We start from the raw sequence: 16555 nt of genomic DNA on the forward strand, positions 1-16555 counted from the left end.
CATTTGTCACACTAAGAAATTTCTGAGGTCAGTACTTTCTTATAGTGGATTATTATAGTTGATGTTCATAGTGTTGACCCTGGAATCTTCCCTAAGAAGCTGGGGATTTGGTACCAGGGGGTAGTATTTTACTAAGCAATAAGTCAAAGCATTTTGGGACCCATTCTATCAAAAAATGGTTTAATTTTTTTGAGTTATCATTTCTATAAGATGTGAGTGAAAAGTTTATGTATGTGGATCATGTTTATTACCTAATAATGTAAAATAAGGTATTTGTGTTCTAAAAAGACATTTAAAAATATTAGCATTTAATCATGAGACCTACCCTATTTAGGGTCTATATAGATACAGTTTATAATGTTTCATGTTCAGCCAACATCTTCAAGTGCTAATGAGCAAAATAGTTAAAACAGATTGTCAGTTTGGAAACAATTTGTAAATTTGTACAAGACACAGTACTGCTAACGATAAGCTGACCATGACAATGTCCTTTCCTTGAATTTTTATATAATAATATTTTCTAAGTCATACTGATTTTAAATCATGATTCCAACCTAATTATTAGTTCAGTAGTATTTTTAAGACAGAACTAGTCAGATAGTCTTTTCTAGTTGTGTGTGTGTGTGTGTGTTTTAAGTGTTATCAGTTGTAGCAATCATGATGAATGTTAATCCTCAAAAGGAAAATTATGAGAAATATTTACTTCTGTTTCAAATTGTAAAATAATTGAAATTTTGATTAAAAATCAAAATCTAAATAATTATCATTGTATTAATAAACAAGTTAGGAATATTTGTAAAGTTTTATGAACCATTATTAAACTTGCTTATTTCTAAAGTCTATTATAAGACAGTTTTAGATATAATAATGTATGTTTCCAAAAACTCCCCAAATATTAAAATGCTAATATAGAGTTTTAAATTAGTGAAAATTTGCATTGACTTAAAATAATGAGGTAGATATTTTTATTGTTTCAAATTTAGTCAAATTTACTTTTTAAAATTCCAATGTAATTAAACATTGAATAAAATAGTGCTTCTACAAATTTAATAAAAACAGAATATTTTTCATATTCAGCAAAAGTAGTTGAATATTTTAAGATGATTGTTATTTACTTATCTTTTACATTTTTATGCATATTTTAGCCAGTTTTAGGCTCTAAGGGATGGTGACACATTTTTAAGTTTTGTTATAATATCTTCCATACAACTCTTTTTTTTTTTTTAAGGTTTTATTTTTAATAATCTCTACACCCAACATGGGGTTCGAACTCACAACCCCGAGATCCGGAGTCGCATGCTCTACCCACTGAGCCAACCAGGTGCCCCTCATACAAGTCTTTTTTTATTTTTCTTTGTTTGTAGTTGAACAAGTTGGGTTTGTTGTGTTGTTCTTTGCGACAAATGAGAACAACACACATCAGATGCTTGTGTTAATACAATTCTTTCTGGTTGCATGGTATGGCAGTCTGAAATAAGCCTTAATAGAGCTAAAAATCACTCCCCGCAATTCTCTGCTCTGATAACATAAAATAATAGTGTTTTATCATCCTCTTTCACAAATGGTTTCTTTAATGGAACCCTTGTGTTACATCTTACCTTAAACTACTTTTTAATTTTCCTTTATTTTTTTTAAAGATTTTATTTATTTATTTGAGAGGCAGAGTGAGCAAGAGAGAGTGAGTTATAGGAGCAGGGGCAGAGGGAGAGAGAGAGAAGCAGACTCTCCTGCTGGGCAGGGAGACTGACACGGGGCTTGATCCCAGGACTCTGGGATCATGACCTGAGCTGAAGGCAGATGCTTAACCAGCTGAGCCACCCAGGCACCCTTTAATTTCCCTTTAAAAACTGAATTACAGTTTCTGTTTATTTCTCATTTGTATGATTTCCTGGAAGTAGTTTGTATGTTTGAGAATCTGTTGCCACTTTTTAAATAAATAAATAAATAAATAAATCCCAAAATAAGATTTTGACATCAGTAAAAGCTGGACATTCTTACATCTTTGAACTTCAAATCATATCAATATTTTCTGAAGAAAGTACCACTTGTGAATATATTTTCTTTGTAACAAACTGGTATAAATTTTAGACACTACCGTGTCTCTATGAAGTGTAGTGATCTGAAAGAATTCCCTGTACAAGGTATATTGTTAAACATGAAGCTTAAGGTTAGGTTTCTCATTTGAAATTCTTTTGATATGCTGAGGTTGCAGCATGGTTGGAGGTTAATTAAAGGAAAGAGCGTCAGGATGATTTTTTTTTTTTTTTTTTTTTTTTTATTGGAGCGTCAGGATGATTAAGATGGCATTAGTAAGGGGCACCTGGGTGGCTCAAGTGGGTTAAGCATCCAACTCTCAATTTTGGCTCAGGTGATGATCTCAAGCCCGCATCAGGCTCCAAGCTCAGCTGTGAATCTGCTTGAGATTCTCTCTCTCCCTCTGCCCCTTTTCCCCACGCACATGCGCACTCTCTTTCCCAAATAAAATCCTTTTTTTTCAAATGGTATTAGTAAAATAATTCCCAATTTTACATTGTGTGTTGGTAGTAACCCTGGTTTTAACTTCTCTTAGTTTCAGTTTCAATTATTTTCAACTTACTTTCAGTTTCAATATCCATAAGTTTTTACTTTGAAGATATTTATAGTATGCAAGTGCTTGAAAAAAATTTCTTAAACATCCCTTCTGGATAGTTTAGTGGTATACTAATGGTGTCACTGAGATTTTTTTGAAGTTAGATATTAATAGGAAAATATTTTTTATAAAATTTTTGCATTTAACTTGTAATTAGAGCATGTGAAGGTTATTAATATAGTGGGGAAGTAAACTTTGCTACCTGTAATAATTTTGTTAACACTCGGAATATAAGTAAATTAGGTGTATTGAGAACAGAAACCTTGTTTTTTCTACAATAGTTGCCACTGAGCAATTTTTATTAAAAACCGAACAAGTAAAAAAGCTTACCAAAGTATTTATACAGGATCAGTTACACAGAATGACTGATTATGGGAGAAATTTGTCATTTGGTGATAAAAAAAAAAAGATAATGTAAAAGTGGATTGCTGCTGTTCACATTAATAAGCACTCATTGTTGAAGGTAAATGGTTGAAATTCCATATTTTTGCTTGATTTTATAATGACCTACTCACTTTTGTAGAATTAATCAGTTGCTATATGAAGTATCACTTAAATAGTATGCACCATTTGATGATGAAACACTCCATGTTTTGTAATCCTTATGCAGAATTATTCTTTATGATGATGGGCCTAGGTGCTAAGTCCCTCATATTCAATCTTCTTTGCCCCATGGGACTTAGGACAATCTTTGCATAATAAACATTTATTTTCAAAGGATGGTATTGGTGGTGGCCCCAAGAACAAAACATTCAGAAGAAACAGCATTTGAATTGGGTACCCTGAATGTGAAGAGATGATAGATATTCATCAAGTGTTTATTGACCCCTTTGTATGTGCTGGGTACTGTGCTAGGTGCAAGGATACAGTGATATGCAAAAACCATACATGCATACCCCAACTTTAATGGGCCAGTATTGTTGGAGAGATAGGCAGTTCGTTTCACAAATTGTAAAACAATTGCAACAAATGGAGAAATAAGACGTATAGGTCTGAGGTAGCAAGGGAATGTATAATTGAAGAATTAGATGAGAAAAGCCTTCCCTTTGGCAAAGATGCTTAAGCTAAAATCTTAGGGAAAAGTAAAAGTTAACTAGGCAGAGATGGGAGGGAAGACTATCTAGACAGAGGGAATAGTGGGTATGTAGAAGGAAATGAAAACCCACCTGGCTGAAGTTTAGTAGTTCATGAAATTGAACAGGTTAAAATGGCAGCAGTCCATACCTGACATTCTAAGACATGTTTTCTTTGTCAGGGCTTTTGTTTAGAAGTATCAGAAACGTGCTTTTAATATTAAAAGCTAAGATACACAATTCTATTCTTGATATATACCCAGAAATACATGTACAGATGCCACAAGGGACATGTGCATAGTAACATGATTCATAATAGCAAAAAATTGGAAACAGCATGTCCATCAACATAGAGTGGATAAATAGGTATAATAACGCAGTGGAATGTTATGCAATGAAAATGAATGACTAAAACCACATGTAAGAACATGGAGAATTTCACGAGCATTATGAGTGAACAAAGCAGAAGCCAAAGAACTTATACTGTATTACTCCATTTATATGAAGTCTGAACACAGGCAAAATTCAGTGATAGTGTTTAGAGATACATAGTGAGGTGCAAAGTCTTTTTTAAACAGTTTTAATGAGGTATATTGCACACCACAAAGTTCATCCATCATAAGTATACAGCATGATAATTTTTAGTAAGTTTGTATAGTTTTACAACTTCTACCACAATCCCATTGGCAAAGTCGTTTTTATAAAAAAATAAGAAAGTGACCACCATAAAAGGTTAGTGGTTACCCTTAATGGGGAAGGAGAAGGTTTTTATTTGGAAAGAGTCATGAGAAGGGCTTCTTTCATGGGTGTTTGGTTTTTAATATCATTAAGCTGTATGTTTTACGTCTTTTCTGCATGTGTGTTATAATGCAGTCTTAAACTTTTTGTAATTATTTTAGACAGGTTACACATTTAACATAGGTAAATTATCACTTCCCCTCTTTTTTGTTATTATTACTCTCTACTATAATGCAAGCTCCACTGGGATAGCGACATTTTCTGACATGTTCATCAGTCTATCCCCAGTACTTTTTGAATGAATACATAAACCTGATCATTGAATCCTGAATTCAAATCCACATCCAGTGAATTTCAAAACCTTAATCATTAGTCTTTAAGAGTGTTAAAATTAGGCAAAGCCTTAGAGATCATCTAATGAGTATAATCATTTCTCATTATACAGATGAGGAAATTAGGCCTAAGGGAGGATTGTCTAAAACAACACTGTTGACCTACCAGTTAAGAGTTTGTCTCCAAACCCCAAATCCTAGTGTTCTTTCCATTACAACATGAAATAGCAGTGTTGCCACTTAGCAACATAAGTATAGTTGCCTTTTACCATAGCCCATCATATAAATAACAGAAACATCTTTGCTTTCCTTTTTAATCCTTTCTATTCCACTTTTTAAAGTCCACGGTTAGTTTTAGGCTTTCAAGTACTACACATTAATATTAAATAATTAAGGCTCAAGGGGTTGTTCTTTGAATTGTCCTAGTATTCAGTAAACATTAGCTAATATGTTAGCTGTCAATAATACTGAAGTCATTTAGATCAATGAAACAGGAGAGTTTCCAGAAATATACCCAATTATATATGGGAAATTAGTATATGATAATAGCATGTCAAATTGATATTAAAAGAAGAATTATTAGGGTGCCTGGCTGGCCCAGTCAGAAGAGCATGCAACTCCTGAACTTGGGTTGTGAGTTTGTTTTTGTTTGTTTGTTTGTTTTAAGATTTTTATTTATTTACTTGAGAGACAGAAAGTGAGAGAGAGAATGCGAGCTGGGGGAGGGGGAGGAGCAGAGGGAGAGGGACAAGCAGACTCCATGCTGAGCACAGAGCCTGACTCGGGGCCCGATCCCAGGACTCCCGAGATCATGACCTGAGCCGAAACCAAGAGTCAGATGCTTAACCAACTGAGCCACCCAGGCACCCTTGGGGTTGTGAGTTTGAGCCCCATGTTGGGTGTAGAGATTACTAAAAAGAGATGAATTATTAAATAAGTGGCAATACTGCATCAGATAAGAACATACATGGTTACAAGAAGCAACCCTATGATCAATGGCTTCACTAAATAGGAGTTTATATTTCTCACATAATATGAAATCCAAGGATATATAATCCAGGACTAATATGGCAACTTAATGTCATTAAGGACTCAGGCTCGTTTTATCTTCTTACTCTGCCATCTTGGGTGGGTGGCTCTCATTTTCATTGTATTAAGGTAGCTGCTTCACCTCTAGGTATTACATCTAGATTCCTAGCAGAAAGGTGAAAGAGGCCAAAATGATCATGTCAGTCAAAGTTGCCCTTATTTAGAAATTGCACTCTGTGACTTTCCCCTATATTTTGGGACAGAACTGCATCACTTGGCCACCCTTGCTGCAAGAGTCTGGGGAAGTATTTTAAGCTGGGCATATTACTGCCCTAAACAGAGTCACAGTTCTGTTAGTAAGGGAGAATGGATGCCAGGTAGGTAACTAGCAGTGTCTTAGAAAGACATGGCAGGCCACTTGGAAAAATATAAAGCTGGATCTGCACCTCACTTTTTATGCCAAAGTAAATTACAGATATATCAAATATTTTAAAAACAAAAGCCAGAAAAAAACAGGAATTAATTTTTCATATATTCCTTGAGAAATTAGGGCTTTCAAAGCATGGCAGAAAACACAAAAACCGAAAAGGAAGAGATTTAAAAAGTTGACTACATGTCATTTGAAATGATTCTATAAGAAAGGATAGGGGTGCCTGGGTGGCTCAGTTGGTTAAGTGTCTGCCTTCGGCTCAGGTCATGATCCCACCTCAGGTCATGATCCTGGGGTCCTGGGATCAAGCTGCTTCCCAGCTTCCTGCTCAGTGGGGAGCCTGCTTCTCCCACTCCCTCTGCCGCTCCGCTCCCTCTGCCGCTCCGCTCCCCCTGCTTGTGTGTGTGCTCTTTCTCTAAGTAAATAAATAAAATCTTTTAAAAAAAGAAAGGATAAACTACAAGTTGAGGAGAAATATTTGTAAGACTTATATAGACAAATAACTAATTTCCTTAATAAAAAAGAATATTAGTAATTTAAAATGGTCAAAGGACATACATGGGCAATCATGTATTATGTAATATATAATAGTAAAAGAATATAATTAAAATGGGCAAGGGATATAAATGAGCAATCCAAGAGGGGAGAAATGATTTTCAAAAAAGACCAATGAGGGGCGCCTGTGTGGCTCAGTCATTAAGCATCTGCCTTTGGCTCACGTCATGATCTCAGGGTCCTGGGATCGAGTCCCACATCAGGCTCCCTGCTCCGTGGGAAGCCTGCTTCTCCCTCTCCCACTCCGCCTGCTTGTGTTCCCTCTCTCGCTGTGTCTCTGTCAAATAAATAAAATCTTAAAAAAAAAAAAGACCAATGAGTATGTACAGATGCACAAATTCATTTGTGATTAAATGCAGTTTAAACAGCGACAACATTGGCCCCTCAGATTGCCAAACCTTAAAAAGATTGGTAATATCTAGTGTTAGTTCAGATTATGAGCAGATCTGATTTAACTGATAAACATGAGCATGGCTGTCTCAATTGTTAAAATATTGAAATGCATCCTACCATTGGTAAATAGTATTACTGTTACTGCATTAGCACTGAAGTTAATTATGTAAATTCTGATAGAGATTTGTTAGTTCTGTTGTGACATTGATAATGGATCTTTTGTTGTAATGGCATAGGAGAAACATTTGCAACATCTGTTAGCTTGTCCTGTGTCATGGTAAATAATGTTGCTACATTGTGCTTTACCTGTGAAACGTTTCATGCCCTATAACAGTTGCTACTTCTATTTGGTTTTACTTTTTTTTTTTTTAAGATTTTATTTATTTTTTGACAGAGAGACACAGCGAGAGAGGGAACACAAGCAGGGGGAGTGGGAGAGGGAGAAGCAGGCTTCCCGCCGTGCAGGGAGACTGATGTGGGGCTTGATCCCAGGACCCTGGGATCTTGACCTGAGCTGAAGGCAGTTGCTTAACCGAATGAGCCACCCAGGCGTCCCTGGTTTTACTTGTAGTGCATTGTAATTCTTAGGTGAAAAGTAAATACATTGTTTTAGTATTTTAAAATAGACTTTATAATAAAATATTAATAATGGATACCCCAAAACTGTATGACACTGTCTGCTGTTAATGCAGAACATGTGCATACCCTGTGACCCAGCAGTTCCATACGCACACCAACACAAATTCATACTGTGCAATGGAACTTTCTGCAATGATGGAAGTCTGTATTCTGTGTTGTCTGTACAGCAGCTATGTGGCTTTTGAGTACTTGGAATATGATTAATGCAACTGAGAAAGTGATTTTTTTTTTTTTTTAAGTACTGTGCCCACCATGGGCCTTGAACTCACGACCCCTAGATCAAGAGTCCCATGCTCTACCGACTGAACCAGCCAGAAGTCCCTGATTTTCAATTTAATTTCATTTAAACTTAAGGAGTCACCTGTGGTTATTAGGTACTGTATTGGTCAGAGTGAATATTCATAACGGTACCATTAATAATACACAAAACGGGAAACAACCCAAATAGACAAGTTATGGCACTCTCATACAATAGAATATAATTAGATTGAAAGATCTATAACTACATATAAAATTATGGATGATCTCAAAAACCGAATGCTTAGCAAAAGAAGCCAGACACAAAATAATATATACTTTATGGTTCTATTTATGTAAAGTACAAAAACGGGATGTTGGTTACTCTTCAGTGGGAAGGAAGTAATTGAAAGAGGGTTCGGGATTGGGGCGTCTAGGATGCTGTTATGTTCTATTTCTTAATCTGGGTGCTAATTATATGGGTGTGTTCAGTTTGTGAAAATTTATCAAGCTGTACACTTGTAACATGCATACTTTCTATAAGGATATTGTGTTTGAATTAAACCTTGTAAATTGGAAAGGGAAGGGGAAAAAAAAAACACCCAGAAAGAAGTGTCAGCAAAATGTTGGTAAGCTTCTTAACATTCCTTTTAAATGTCATAAATGTTCATGTTCTAAAACTGTGGAAAAATATGATACTGAACTCTAGCTTAGAACATTTCTTGAAACATCCTGAAATGTCTTTTGATACTGTGCAAGAATTAATATAAAATAAAACAAGTGATTTTCATTTCTGAAATGAAAACATGACTTATTGCAGATGATATGAATGATGAATGCAAACAGTGATCAAAAATGTAGTGCTGAAGATTGGAAGTGCTAAACTCATATTTCATCCAAAAAGCAGTCACGTTCACTTAAAGCTCATAGTTCAAAGATTTGCAATCATCAATGAGAAGGTTAAAACGATCATATATCATTTTCAACAATAAAGAATTTGAAAGTGTCTTCTATAAATTTCACCTGAGAGTTTCAATTGATCAAAGAAAAAATATTTTAAAAGTACCATTCACATTGTTAACACAAACTGCTGTCGTGTTAATGTTAAGTACAAAGAAAGATTTTTAGGCATGAAATGTTTAATAAAACTTATTAATACAGACTTTGCAGTTAAATTTATGGTCTCACTTATAAAACATATCTGACAAAAACAACGTAAATTTCAATCATTACTGCAAAGCTTCAATTGTTACACATAAAAGTGTTTTAATAATTTACTTAAAAGGTAAAATATTACAATTTTTAAAATAGTTTAATGGCTTTCATTGTTGCTGTGGAGCTGCAGGTAACATCTGGGGGAAAATATCAAACTTTATTGTAGGCGTTCCAAGGAAAAGGATTCCAATAAGAACTACATGGAAACTTTAATCTCAGGAAACAAACTGAGGGTTGCTGGAGTGGGGGGTGGGGTGGGAGGGATGGGGTGACTGGGTGATGGACACTGGGGAGGGTATGTGCTCTGGTAAGCGCTGTGAATTGTGCAAGACTGTTGAACCGCAGATCTGTACCTCTGAAACAAATAATGCAATATATGTTAAGAAAAAAAAAAGATAGCAGGAGGGGAAGAATGAAGGGGGGGAAATCGGAGGGGGAGATGAACCATGAGAGACGATGGACTCTGAAAAACAAACTGAGGGTTCTAGAGGGGAGGGGGGTGGGAGGATGGGTTAGCCTGGTGATGGGTATTAAAGAGGGCACATTCTGCATGGAGCACTGGGTGTTATGCACAAACAATGAATCATGGAACACTACATCAAAAACTAATGATGTATGGTGATTAACATAACAATAAAAAATTAAAAAAAAACTACATGGAAACTTTATTACATCTTGAACAGACAGTACTATGAAATGCTAGGGAAGAAATCTGGAATTACAGCCAAAATTTAGAAAGATTTCCAGATGTTTTAATTTGGCACAAAGTCACTACACTTGAGTATCTCTAAATGATGCATTCAAGATATAAATAAATGAATCACCTTTTTTTTTTTTGAAGATTTTATTTATTAGAGAGCGAGAGAGGGAACACAAGCAGGGGGAGTGGGAGAGGGAGAAGCAGGCTTCCCGCCGAGCAGGGAGCCTGATGCGGGGCTCGATCCCAGGACCCTGAGATCATGACCTGAGCCAAAGGCAGTCGCTTAACCAACTGAGCCACCCAGGTGCCCCTAAATGAATCACTTTAAAGTATTTTCCCAATAAACTGTATATTTGCTGTCACAAATTTATGATCGCAAACAAAGGTAAAATTTTCTGAGAAAGTTAATATCTGAAGAGCTCAGAATTCTGATAATGTAATTGAAATTGTATTTTGGCTTCAATGGCAGGCTATAGTTTCAGAACTACAAAGGTAATTTGAAAATCATATCAAGCCTTGCTTGGTTTCTTCATTAGAAATTTGGAAATCAGAGCAAACATTTAGAATATGAAAATATTTTTAGAAATTTGGTCTGGGGCGCCTGGGTGGCTCAGTCGTTAAGCGTCTGCCTTCGGCTCAGGTCATGATGTCAGGGTCCTGGGTTCGAGCCCCACATCGGGCTCCCTGCTCGGCGGGAAGCCTGCTTCTCCCTCTCCCTCACCTGTATTCCCTCTCTCGCTGTGTCTCTCTCTGTCAAATAAATAAATAAAATCTAAAAAAAAAAAAAAAATTTGGCCTTACTAAGATATTTGATCAAACATTATTTGGGGTTTTTCTATGAGTGTTTTGGATGAGATTAATATTTAAATAAGTAGACTGAGTACAACAGATTGCCCTCCATAATGTGGGTGGACGTCAACCTGAAGGCCTGAATAGAGCAAAAAGGCTGACCCTCCTTCCTTCCCACCCCGCCCTCCCAACCCCTCACCCCCCAAGAGTGAATTCCTCCTGGCTTACATCCTTCAAGCTGGGACATCTTGTTTTTTTTTTCTTGCCTCCGGACTGAATTCTTCACCTGGGTTTCAAGCCTGCCTGCCTTGGACTGGAACTAAACCATTGGTTCTCCTGGGTCTCCAGATTGCCTACTTACCCTGCATATCTTTGGACTTGTCAGCCTCTGTAATCGTGTGAACTAATTCCTTATAATAAAACTCTTTGTATATATATTTATACATTTATATATTTACTATTGGTTCTGTTTCTCTGGAGAACCCTCATACACTTTTTTTTCCTATGCATAGTCTTAAAACATGGACATTTTATATAACTAACTTTTGTACAGTTTTATTTTAGGTATACTTTAGTGTTCATTGATTTTCAGAAACTTAGAGAAAATAGTTATATAACATTTACCTTTTTTTAAAGCATAGGGAATGCAAATCTTTTTTGTAAGTGTGTCGTCATACTTGTGAACAGCTCGTCACAGAATATGGTTACCTGAAAGCTCCACTCACTCCTGAGTACTTTTTGGCCAGTCACTGTTCCTCAAACCTGGATGTGGTCTAAGTGGCACCCAGTGGGATTTCTGTCTCTCTGGTCATCTGACCCTATAAGTCTGGCAGTGCAGTCGGCTATAGGGTTTATTTTCTTGGAAGCTGAATCACAGCGATGCCCAGCTGATAGTTTCATCTAACACTTCGATTATACAAGGTCTCTTACTATGAACGTAAGTTTTCTTGTTTTACTATTGGTCTGGCCTGGTGCTTTGGAGGTTATTTTCCTCTCTTGAGAAGATAGGAAAAGAGACTCCAGATGCCAAGGATCGGGTGTGGTTCATTGAGTTTTCCATTGTTCCCATTGCTTCTTTTAGAGAATGCTATTGCTGGGGGGTGGTCTTTCATCAGGCCCTGTTGCTCTGGAAAGGTCATCAAAATGCCCTCACTGCCATCTCCCCACTGACCACAGGCTGGCACAGCACAGAGACTTCTGCTTTGCTCTCAGGGCCCCCGCACTTAGGCCAGCCTTGACCACTCTGGACACAGACGCATTAAAGAGACACATCCAAACCTCTTTTTCTTCTTCCTTTTTTGGAGGTGGAAAGGGGCAGAGGGAGAAGGAGAGAAAATCTTAAGCAGGTTCCACACCCAGGGTGGTGCTCGATGCAGGGCTCGATCTCATAACCCTGAGATCATGACCTGAGCCAAAATCAAGAGTCAGATACTTAACCGACGGAGCCACCCAGATGCCCCGACACATCCAAACCTCTTAAGAAAACTCCCCCAAACCCAATCCCCTTCCCAGTCCCTGGGACTCCTTTTTCTTTCACCAGGCTACTACTTTTTCCATCCCAAGCACCAGTATCTTCCACATCCCTGTTCCATCCTCAGCACCAGGTTAATTCCTTTTCAACAAAGTACTGGAAGAATTTTTTTCCATGACAGCCCCTGAAATACAAAGGAGCTGCAGCCCACCCCACCCCACCTGCACACAACCAGTGGAGAAGAACTCAAATTCTAGAACATAAAGTCTTGATTGGAAAATGGGTGATACTTCTCTATCATAATGAGGAAATACATTTCTATCATGATGAATCTACAGTCAGGAAAATAAGACAAAGGTGACATTTTAAATATACTAGGAGACATTTCAGACTTACAAAAAAGGTGTGCACATTAATGTAATCAGCACCTGTGTTAAAAAATAGGGGCACCTGGGTGTTTCAGATGGTTAAGCATCTGCCTTCGCCTCAGGTCATGATCTTGAGGTCCTGGGATCGATCCTGCATCCAGCTCCCTGCTCAGTTGAGAGCCTGCTTCTCCCTCTCCCACTGCTGCTCCCCCTGCTTGTGCTCTCTCTCGCTCTCCCGCTCTGTCAAATAAAAAATCTTTAAAAAAATAAAAAATAGGGGTGCCTGGGTGGCTCAGTCGTTAAGCGTCTGCCTTCGGCTCAGGTCATGATCCCGGGGTCCTGGGATCAAGCCCAGCATTGGGCTCCCTGCTCAGCAGGAAGCCTGCTTCTCCCTCTCCCACTCCCCCTGCTTGTGTTCCCTCTCTCGATGTGTCTCTCTGTCAAATAAATAAAAAATAAAGTCTTAAAAAAAATAAAGCATTACTAATAGTTTGTATTCCATAATCATATTTTCCTTATTTCTCCTCCCAACAAAAATGAAGACTCTCCTAAATTTTGTGGTTCTCATTTCCATGCATTTTGTTACAATTTTACTACATATGTATATATCCTTAAGCAATATATGTATGGTTATTTTGTATATTTTAAGTTTGTATGTCGATAGTATCTTCCTGTGTGTATTCCTCTGCATCCAGCTTCATCTGTGGGGAGACAACTGCAGATTTACATTTCACTGCTGTAGAGAATTTCCTTGAACCAATATACCACATCCTACTTATCCTTTCTCCAGTAGATGGGGTAGGTTGTTACCAAGTATGTATTACCAAGTATTACATACAATGTAGCTATGAATATTCTTTTTCATAATGCCTTGTTGACTCAAGTTAACATTTCTCTAAAGGAAACTTTACCTAGGAGTAGAATTGCTGGGTCCTAGGGCATGAACATCTTCTACTTCAATATCAACTGCAAATTGGTCTCCAAAGTTGAGACACCAATATACCCTCTTACCTTTTGCTTCACATCTTTACCAATGCTTAACATGCTCAGAATTCTTAACTTTTGCCAGTGTAATTTGGTATTTCATTGTGGTTTTAACGTCCCTGATTACCAATGAAGTGGAGCATTTTTCATGTTTGTTAGCTATTCAGGTTTCCTTTTCTGTAAAGGGCTCTTGTGATTGTTCATACCCTCTGTCATCATCATTATTATTATTTTACAATATTGGGTTGTCTTTTTTGTACTGGTTTATAGGAGTTCTTTCTGTGCTCAAGAAATCAATTCCTTGTCATTGATTTGCATTTGCAAATATATTCTTCCAGTCTGCAGCTTGTCTTTTTATTTTGTTTATGGTATTTTTGGATGTACAGAATTTTAAAACTTTAATATAGTCAAATGGCAGTTTTCTTTCATGTGTGCTTTAATTTTGTTTTAAAAAAACTCTTTGAGGCGCCTGGGGGGCTCAGTCGGTTGGGCATCTGCCTTCTGCTTGGGTCATGATCTCAGGGTCCTGGGATTGAGCCCCACATCATGCTCCCTGCTCAGCGGAGCATCTTCTCCCTCTCCACATCTTCTCCCTCTCTCTCTGACCCTCCTCCCTGCTTGTGCCCTCTCTCTCTCTGTCTCTCTTTCTCTCTCTCTGTCAAATAAATAAAATCTTCCAAAAAGATAAAAAATAAAATTTTTATATCACTCCCAAAGTTAAGGGTATTATGTTTAATGTATGTTCAACATTCTTCTTTTTGCTATTACAATATCTTCCAAGGATAAATTAACACTGGTGTCATGATATAAGTCTTTATCTTTCTGGTCAGAATTCAACTTGGCTTACAAGTCATTCTTAATATATTTACTCCCTTTAGAGCAGCATAATCATGAGCAAGGCAAATGTTCTCTGGATAAGTATTAAAAACTTCCCCATATCCCACCATGAAGTATTTCCTGATTAATTTTAAAGTAATAAATTTCTTTTGACCTTATCTAAAAATCCATGATCCTCTTCATCCTCCACTTTAAAAAATACACTAATTTTCTTGCTTTTCCTGAGTACTTTGAAGTGTGAATAAGCAGCAGGAGATGGAGCCTCAGCTTAGCCTGGGATGAAGTCTGAGCACATCTACAGGATTGCTGGGCAGGCTCACCAGAAGCCTATTTCCATGAGGGCCTGAAAATCCTTGAAGGACTGAACTTATCCTTGGGGAAGAGGGAACCAGGCATAGTGCAGTGCAAGCCTTCACTTTTCTGAGGGAAGAGGAAATTCTGTTTGAAGTCTGAAACTTAGATTTGATTCACAGGTCAGTAGTACATTCCCTACTCCCTTCTTCCCCTGATGGAAAACAGATATGACATTAAAGTCAACTCAATAAGAATTTTAGATTATATAGTATAAACTTTCTTCTGAACTCTAAGAATACTTTTGTCTTCAAATATTTATGCTAAAATATTTGACCACCAGACCACCCAGGTTCCAATCTCAGCCTTACCACTTATCTGGGGGACGTTCAGCAAGTTATTTAACTCCCGTGCCTCGGTTTCTTGAACTGTAAAATGAAAATAATAAAAGTAGTAGCTACTTCATAGGATTATAGTTGATTAAATGTTAATGTATGTGTATGTATGCATGTGTGTATATAAATATGTGTATTTCCAATTTGCTCATACAGCCCAGTAGCATTGAGCACACAAAGTATCTGGATTTTGGCATCTAAATTCCATTCTCCACTAAAAAGAACCAAGACTACTTGAAGAAATGGTTGATTCCAGGTCTGAGGCAGGGAAAATACAAGATGAACCTGGAACATCTTTTTGTGCTATGTCAGAGTCACAGGAACCACTTTGAAGGTGCTCTCATCGACCAAATCTGTAACAATTTGAACATAAAAAAAAAAAGCAAAGGGATATAACCTATTGAGTAAAGAACAGGGCCATGGGGCACCTGGGCTCAGCCGGTTAAGTATCCTACTCTTGATTTCAGCTCAGGTCATGGTCTCAGGGTTGTGAGATCAAGCAAGCCCCATGTCGTGTTGGCTCCACACTCAGCAGAAGTCTGCTTCTCCCCTTTTCCCTCTGCCCCTCCCCCCACTTGTGCATTCTCTCTCTCTCTCTCTGTAATAAATAAATCTAAAAAAAAAAAAAAAAGATTCTCTCCCTCCTCCCCTCACCTCCTCGTTCTCTCTCTCTCTTAAAAAAAAGAACAGGACCACAACGGTATATCTATAGATAGATAAAGGTCATTTTTAAAGTAGAAAGTCATGTGGAAGAACTGAGGGAATTAGAAAAGCATCATTTGACAACCATAATAATAATAATTATGGATGCTAAAACTAGTGGATGAAAGTTTGAGGAATAACAGAATATTTCCATAGTCTCAGAATATCTTTCCACAAGATACCTATTAAGTACAAAGAGTAAACTAATAACTTGACAGTGGAGAAATCTGGTTGATACCACCTTAACCAATATTAAAGATAATATCACTAATAGTGGGACAAACCAATATTATATGCCTTCTGAAGCACTGACGAGAACTCAGCATTGGAAAAAAAAAAAAAAAAACAGCAACAAAAAACAACTCAGCATCACTTCTGTGGTATTCTTGCCAAATCACTTAGTCTGAATCTAATCATGAGGAGCTATCAGATAAATCCAAACTGAGGGACTGTCTACAACATAACTGACCTGTGCTCTTCAAAAATATCAATGTCATTTAACTATGAAGAAAGACTGCCAGATTAAAGGATGCTAAGGAGGCATGACAATTGAATGCACACATAGTGTTGTATTTTCTTCTAATTTAGAAGACATTTTTAGGACAAATGGTGAAAACTGAATGTAGATTAGATAATAGTATTACATTAATTACAGTTCCAATGATTTTAGTAAAAACTCACTATTGAGGTATTTAGAGATGACATAATGTAACTCTTAAATGGTTCATGAAAAAAATTACATATGGAC

This window comes from Halichoerus grypus, chromosome 10, assembly GCF_964656455.1.
Source record: "Halichoerus grypus chromosome 10, mHalGry1.hap1.1, whole genome shotgun sequence".
Lineage (NCBI taxonomy): Eukaryota > Metazoa > Chordata > Mammalia > Carnivora > Phocidae > Halichoerus > Halichoerus grypus.